We start from the raw sequence: 8,676 nt of genomic DNA, 5'->3' as shown, positions 1-8,676 counted from the left end.
ATCATAATCGGTTGAAAAAACAAATACAAGACACCTTTTGTAGCTTATTAGTCATAGAAAAGAACATTTGAAACTTCTGTAAAACTACAACAACTGAGCTCTTCCAGATTACATAATACTCACTCAGATGTGTCGTCACTTCTTTCATTATAATGTTTCCAGGAAATTATACCTTAATACCTTTGTTGCCAGTACGGAGCCAACTGTGGTTCAAGCCTAACCCTGTTGTGGTAATGATCCTATCGATTTCATTTCATTATAGTCTAAGACCAGTAGTGGTTTCCTCATCGTCCCTGTTTCCTCATTACATCAGAAACAGATTTTAATGCTCACGTTTTATTGAGCATAACAAGAAAATACCTTATGTAATGCCCTCATCAATAAATAAAACTTCCTCCAGTGCACAATCTGGTGTAGTACCTTCATAGTATTCATCTTTTTTTTAAAAGAAATGCAAAATGGTATAAAATAAATCAAAATATTTGGTCAGACTGAAAAGAAAAATGCTACTAACGCACTCAGACTATGATTAATCCACATCTTAGTCTCTGTTTGTAACCCTTGTACCTTGTTTTTTCTGAAGAATGATCACATTCTCAAAGATTAGATTATTTCAGAAGAGCTCAGGTGTAAGATTTAGCGTACCTTTTTCGTCATTATAGCAGGCAAACAAAGAAGAAAGAAACATGAGAACATGAAAACACAGCAGCTTGCTAGAACAGGGTGCTTCTGTCTGCCTCCTGAAGGCCAGTGAAACAGGGATACTGATTTAGGGATCGTTTAAATTCAAGAAAGGTCTAAAGGAATATTGAATTATAAATTTAATTCATGAATGAGACGGCCTTTCCTGGTAACAACTAGATTTGATTACAGACTTGCATGTCAGTTTGTTTGCTTAGAACCTTGGTGCACTTTTTCACTTTCCCACAAACGAACTGATGACCATGCAACCACACGCACAGACTTCATTACTAATGCAAACCCTTTTTAGTGTGCTGCTGACGGCTTCTCACTCCGCTGTGCCAACTCTCACACGTCCCAGTGGGAACAGAGAAACAGGGAATGCAGTCCTTGCAGTAATCCAAAGGTTTCCAAGGCAGCAGTAATTTTAGGCAGAAAGGGGCTCTGTATTAGGAGGCTGGTGGCAAAAAAACTGTGGGGGGTGGCATCATTCTGTCGTGGCGATTCACCTGCAGTTTTTTAATAACCCTGTGCTGCTTGAAAGCACAGCTGATCTTAATGTTTCCCGTTCAGATTCCATGTTTTTATTTGTTGTATGAAGTCTTCTGTGTATTACTGTGAGACTGCTGTGGCTGCTCTTCCTTATGCTGCAGTACTCAGAAAGGTACGGCAGAATGTATTCTGTGTGTGTCATGCTGCCCCTTCAGTCACGTAGCCGGCAACAGGGATCTTATTGTGTGTACGGCGTGCTAGCTCAGGCTGTTGGCATCAGCATCACTGGAGAAAGTTTGCACGTGTACTTGAGTGTGTTTGCGCGAGGGTGCACATTTCCAGCCAGGTTGATTGTCTGTAATGATAGCTTACCACGCACATATATTTTGTGAAGATTTTAACTTAGTGCTAGACGTGGGCTGAGTGTGGTGTGTCAGGTAGTAACACAACTCCCATTGCTTGTTGTTGGACTTTCTCTGGCATCTCTCTGCTAATTGTATTTTCTGTAAAACTATAATAAACAATTGGATTGTGATCGTTTCTACAGGAGGATGCTCAAGAGAAATAGCTGCATGTCTTATCGTCATCTCATTCTGTCCCTGTGTCATAGGCGTATTAGTTTCACAGCCATTTGAAGATTATTGTTATTATGTAATGTGATTAGCACTCAAGAGATAACTCTGCAGCCAGTTCACCAACTGGGGATTTTATATTATATTCCATCAGACTGCAGACACTGTCTTATCATCTATAGCCTAACAAAACTAGTAAAGCATTACAATTCTCTGAGCCTGTGCAGGTAAAATGAAGTTGTCCACCTAGTGCTGTTGAATTTTAAATCTACTGACTCCCCTGAATATTGTACAATTTAGTGTTTGTGCTGTTGATTAATCTTTTTTTATGTAATTCAAAGCATTTAATGCAGTTTAAATTGCTTTCGGGTACTGCAGTGTGTTTTTTGCATCTGTCTGTGATACCCAAAGTTGTGTCTTATGTTTATGCTGTATGTTTTGACACCAATCCAGTAAGAGAACACCACAGGGTTTTGCTTGTCCAACCTGTTTCCTTTCCAAGATCATCTATAGGGTGACATGGTTTGTGTAGGCTTTCACTTGCCCTCTGCCGCCAGATCTGAGTTTCCAAACTCCCAGCTTTAGTTCTTGAGCAATCTTGTTTGTGAACCTCTGTTTTGCAGCACAAAAAGATTGGCTGTTAGAAAAGCAACCCATTAGTTAGCAGGAGTTCATAAAATATAGCATCAGGTAAATTCCCTTTTACTACACACACACACTTTGAAGTGATGTGGAATTGTTGTGAATAAGCAAAGGCTTAAAAATATTTCTTGACTGTGCGCTCCTTTTCCTGAACAGTGTCCTCTATAAGAAAGACGAATGTGAGCGATGCACAAAGACAGAATGCAGGGTATAGCTAGAGGACCCTCTCGTTAAAGGAACTATGTCCTCACCACATCGTAAAAGTTCCCTTTTTGGGGCAGTTAAGTAAGTAGATTTGCCTTGTGTTGCCCATGTGCATCAGTGGCCAGGGAACCTGTTGTCACTGATAAAACTGCTTGTATGTCCCACCAGCAGACACTCACCAGCACTAGTACTGGGCAGTGAGAGTGTGTGACAGAGAAACAGAGGTGCCTGTGTGTGTGTTTTTGGTTATTCCAGCCAACAGGGAGGGGTCTTGGAACTTGAAGGTAAAATGGAAGGTAACAAAGCCTGCCTTGGGACATGACAATGTCTTACTTTAGCCTTTTCCTGAAGCTCATGGCTTCCCAGCCACTCATTTCATCCAGCTGCCGTCTTGGAACTTTTATTGTCCTGTAATACTGTATGGCTGCTGCGTTTTACAGCATGTGCGTCCGTACACGTGCTTATTTTTTCTCTCCTCTTAGCTCTGCCTTCATTAGACGACTCCTTTTTGTTGTTCTTGTTGGCCTGCAGCACGCCTGAGCCTTGTGAGTGCAGTCTAGTGGAAGGGTGAAGGAGTATCTGAAATGTAAAGGTGGATAACTCTGGTATTTACCATGTGTTTAACGTATTTCAACTATTTTAACAACTCGTTTGCCACATTTCTGACTTCATGTTGAGTCATAGGCAGGTGGTCAGAGGAGTGTGATCAGTAAGTAGTCAAACCCAACCTCTAGGTATTGAGATACATTGCCCACTCATGTATGGTCCTATACTATCTTTTATGAAGTCTGAAGGACATTGCTGATATTAATTTATTATGAGCTGCAGATGTCTAAACCACCTTGATACTTACTTATGCATAAGCACCCACATACTGTGCTGTCATGCTGTGTAAGTCATGTGCATGTGGACACACAGATGCACAGATAAGACATTCATCATCTCATGACATTGTGTTCAAGTCTGACCAAGTGCTGTGTATTAGAAACATATTGTTTTATCTTGTATTATAAAAGGATCTCATCATGGAAAGAATTGTTACTTGTGTTCTTATCCTTTCTTGACTAACTTTCTGAGCAAAGATGCAGCATATCTCAACCCTCAACTGAATGGTATCATAGGCATTTAAACCATTGATTAACTTACAGACTTGGACATGTTTCTAAAGTAAAACAAAGAAATGCCACAAGGTTATCTGTCAGAGCAAACATGACATTTGCCCTACATGTCAAAAAACTACCTTTTCAGCGAGCAAACCAAGCCCAGGCCTGTCGTTCCAAGACAGTTGTTGTCTCTTCTCTAAGTTTAATCAAAGCTTATCAGATAATTTGTCTCTTGTCAGCATTTTCAGAATTCAATTTGAAAACAGATTAGGGCTGGAACGATTAGTCAATCAATTATTTACAACAGAAAATTGGTAATTTCAGTCAATTGTCAAATCAAAATACCAGAAATGTTCTGGGCTCAGACTTGTTATATTTTATTTTATATCATTTGTGGTATAAAATTGATTTTCTATTTCTAGTTTCTATTGATTAATCTAAATAAAAATGATACAATCTTAAAACAAATAACCACATACCTAAATCAGATTTTGCTTGTGACAAGGGTTGGCAGGTTGTTAAATGTACAAATGGGTTGTATTAAAATCCTCTAGATAAGATTACTTACACTTGTCTAACTGAGAGACTGGCTCTAATCAGCTGCCAGAGAGTGTATTATATCTTGTAAATCTCTGGATTAAAATTTAGTGGTAAAACGTTACCTTTCCTCGACTGTTGGCTTAGAGACTAGAGGCTCAGTAACTTGAGAGTCCATCTTTCTGTTGTTGTTGTAGCACGCCAGAGTTTAGCACTGCAGGCTGGCAGCTCTAGTTTTATGAGAGGAGACAGAGCTGGACTGGCACTCCAGAGCACGCTATTGTTCCTGCCCACTGGCCATGGAGACTGCTGAGCACATTCAGCTCTCTTGCCTGCCGGCCTTTCTGTCTCCCAGCTGCATGGCTCTCTGTATGTTAATGCTTTACACTAGCACCTTTTTGTAACATGAGTAATGTGAAGTAGTCAGAGTGAGCCAACACCTGAGGTAGATACAGTGTTAGGTGAAATAAGTACACCAAGCCATCTAGGGCTAGCACTCAGCGAAAGGGCTGGGTGATCAAAACAGTCTCAAATTCAGATTCTAAAGAAGTTTCTTCAGATAATGATAATGAACACAGGATGCTTGTAGCAGGCATGGTTTGTGTGGTGTGTGCCAATCACAATCCAGACAGACTGCAGTTTGTACAACATAGCTAGTTAGGCTGCAGTTTGTTCTCACAACTGAGGTAAACAGAATCATAAAGAACAATGAGTAGAAGATCTTTATTATTCTACTACTGTGTTTACTTGAACATAGCTGCACTCTCTTTAGAAGTACATTAGTGCAGAAGTAACAACTGGATAACTGACTGACTTATAAAGCAGAGACACATGGCTGGTCTCTATTAGGTGTCTTGTTATTTTTGCCTTGAAATGAAAACGAAAAACAGATGTAAAGATGATGATGATTTTAAGAGTTGTTAGTTTCAGTTTTATCTGAGCACATCTTGTCTCTCACTTCCTTTACTCAGAACATAATTCAGTAGGCTCATTTGAAATGTCCCAAGGTAAATCTTGTTAACCTTGCACTCTGTACAGTACCATTTTGCAATAAGATGTAATAATGATTTTGTTTTGTTTATTTTCTGGCAGTAGGAACTTCTTTGCAGGATCCTGTTGCTCACATAATATTTTTCTGGGAATAGGTAGGCCCGCAGTGAGAGTTGAATGCAGGCCAGTAGCCCGAGGCTCTGTCAGTGGTTGGAAGAAAATACCACTGTTTACTGTGCGAGTGAATAGTATACGGAGGGTGGAGATTGTTGGGTCTTAAAGGTGGCGACTTGCGTCAGAACACTAACGTAGTGTTAATGCATGTGTTTGCCTGTGTGAGAAGAGGGTATGGTAAAGGGAAGAGAGTTGATTGATTTGACTATTTAACAACTGAGTGTGAAGTTTGAACTTTTTGTGGTTATACAAGCATATTTTCTGAGTTAAACAGTGCAAGTTGTTTACCAGGATTTTAATTGTACGTTATCTGAAACAATCTCCATAATAAGTCTAAAATGATTTAAGGCATGAAACTTTTCATCTCAAGTTGTTTTGATGCATCTCAAGATATTTCTGATAGCTGGATACTGTATGTATATTGATTGTTTTTTTGCACTTAAATCAGAGGTTGCTTTGCTTTTTCCTGCCCTCCTAGAGAAAGGCACTATTTTTCCCCTCCTGGAAATGCTCTGGTTTCTTCCCCTCCCCCTCTCTGGCTCACTGCTCTTTATGCTTGTGCTGTGTGTGGTGGGTTATTTCTCTCTTTCTTTGTTGATGGTTCAGTCTTGCATGCAGCAAGTGTGTGACTGTTATGTATGTGTGCCTCTAACCGTCTGGGTGAGGGCAATGCACAGAAAGCTGTAGCTGACACACAGGACTACTGAAGAACATTGTGTACCAAGCTAATGAGGGCACGTTTTAAAAGACATGCCAGTGCCATCGAATGTACTTTCGTTAAGCCTCCAGCTGGATGTAAAATCCCTTTATCTTGTTTCACAAGCCAAAATAATTAGATTTGTCATGGACATCAGAATCAAATTGGCAATATGTTGTAGGCTCATTGTTTCAGATTTGCTAAATATGTAGGTCTAGGTGCCACTGTTGAGTATAATGTATAGGATAATGTATAATGTCGAAACCAAAATATCACGGTATTCATGTCAGTTTCCAGTGTTTTATTTTTAATAACAAAAATCTGTTTCCTGTTTGAGTATGTATGGTAAATGTAAATGTTTCACCACGCTGCTGCACGTGGGTACACTGTGTACTGAGGTGAATGTTTGATGAGTTTTTGTTCCCCTGCTGTGCCTGCTGATGAACACATACTGACTAAGAATGCACATGTATTGTTGTACCCACACCCACCCATGCTAACCCACACTGGCAAAGTGGCTTTTCCTATCAAATTACATTATATCACATGACTGCATCCTTCAGTCCCATTGTCCTGTACCGATGCTCCTGATGTCACATTCCCAAGCCTTTTTGATCCCCGTCTGACTGGCACTGTTGCGGTGCTTCACTGTTGTCTCCATACTGTTACTGTGGGTCTGTCTTTTGGCTCGGTATTACAGAAGATTTGTGTGCTTAATTTCACTATAGATAAATATAGTGTTTGCAGGCATTTAACAGATTGGTATAGATATATTATAAATAGATAGAATAGATCTTTTAGAATTTCCCTTGTGAAGCCAGATGATAGATTCTGATTCTGATTCTGATACACTACTTAATTATGACCAGTAACTTAAATAAATGTCAAACATAAGCTTGACACATTTATATGTTAATTCTCCCTGAGAATGATGATTTTGTTCTTGCAGCTCAGTATATATGTTGGATTTAGTTTGACCACGTTTTAATTTTCATTTATTGATTTGATGTATTGTTATGTAATTACTGTAAGTCTTTCATATCTATACTATGAATGTATTAATTAGTGCATTGCTTATAGAGCTGCTATTCAAAGCCAATCCCCAAACTCCAAAACACCCACTCCAGTAATATATTTTATTAATTCATTAATTTTTTAGATTAAAATTCACTGTGAATTTTGAAATTTCAGTTCTTAATCCAGTAAATTTAAACACGGTGCTCTTAACTTGGTTGTTTACTCTCATTTCATCATGAAACAAAAACGCTACACGTTGTCATGCCAGCAGTTATTGAGGGAACTCAAATCTATTTCTTTGCTCCAAGAATGGATCAAACACAGCTCTTATTTTGGCTTGGTCTTGTTGAGTCATGTTATCTGTGCTCACAGCCTCTCAGCCAGAAATGTCTCAAGGTTTTCATTTGATAATGTTGTTGCTGACTATTGTTGTGTTGTTTAGGTTTAAATGATATTATCTGAATGATTTAGTGGACAACATATGGATCTCTAATGGTTTTGGTTCTGGATGAAAATGTCCTTAATGTCAGTGAGCTGGGGCAGCAGTCTTTCTTCCACCAGGTGACTTGGCCTACTTGGTGCTACAGGCTAGCTGTCAAATAGAGGTGTGTCTGTTCATTCACACTACATCCTAGAAAGAGGCTCCTGTGTAAATTCTGAAGGATTTATGTGCGTCACAGAGCTTGCATAGTCAAAGAAGGATCCTTATGGATCAGAGAGACAAAAATGCTTTACAAATTGCTTAAACCAGTGTGGATTATAAGAGTATGTGACCTTTCATTGTATTAGATTAACTCAAGTGTTTTATCAAATTGTCATTATCTGGCCTTAAGAAGAAACAGGATGAGGTGGTGTCATTCTGCCAGGAACTACTGGGCCTGTGGCAGTGCGTTTATTAGCATGGCATTTTAAGAATAGCTTACATAATATCACCCAATTTTCTTGAATGCAGGTGGTAGATTGATATTTTAAGTTTGTATATTGTTACCTGTACTTATTTCACACAGTCTCCATGTTTGAATCAAAGACAGGAAGTCAAATCATATGATTAGCACTGGTGATTTTATTTAATATACGGTATAATGTTTTCTCTCAATATCTGAGTGTTTTTAAGCATATGTATGTATTTAACTAAATACAGATTTAGTTTAATGATTCACAAATTCACACTAATAACATTTCTGTTTTTCAATTCACACCTAAAAAACATGCCTGATCACAACAGATCTGGATCCACTGGGTTCTCTCCAAGAAAAGAGTTACCCAGAGCCACAATGTCCCCATGTGTGTTATGATACAAGGGGAGGAAAGGGGGGAAATTTGAGAAAAAACTCTTCATGTACTTCATTTACTAGTTCACTAGCAAGGCCTTTGGGTGCTTGAGCTGAACTCAGTGTGTTGTTGGTCAGCAAATGTATCACAGGTAAGATTGCAGGCAGGGTCCAGTTCAGAAGTGTTTGCGTGTTGCGCGTCAGAGCCCCGAGGATGCACCAGTGAGGAGGATTATGGAGGATCAGCAGGCTTTAGAACAAACTGCTGCTCTACAGTATTCCACGCTTCGATGTGG

This window comes from Enoplosus armatus, chromosome 7 (genome assembly GCF_043641665.1).
Source record: "Enoplosus armatus isolate fEnoArm2 chromosome 7, fEnoArm2.hap1, whole genome shotgun sequence".
In the NCBI taxonomy this organism is placed as follows: domain Eukaryota; kingdom Metazoa; phylum Chordata; class Actinopteri; order Centrarchiformes; family Enoplosidae; genus Enoplosus; species Enoplosus armatus.
This window is presented reverse-complemented; position numbering follows the sequence as displayed.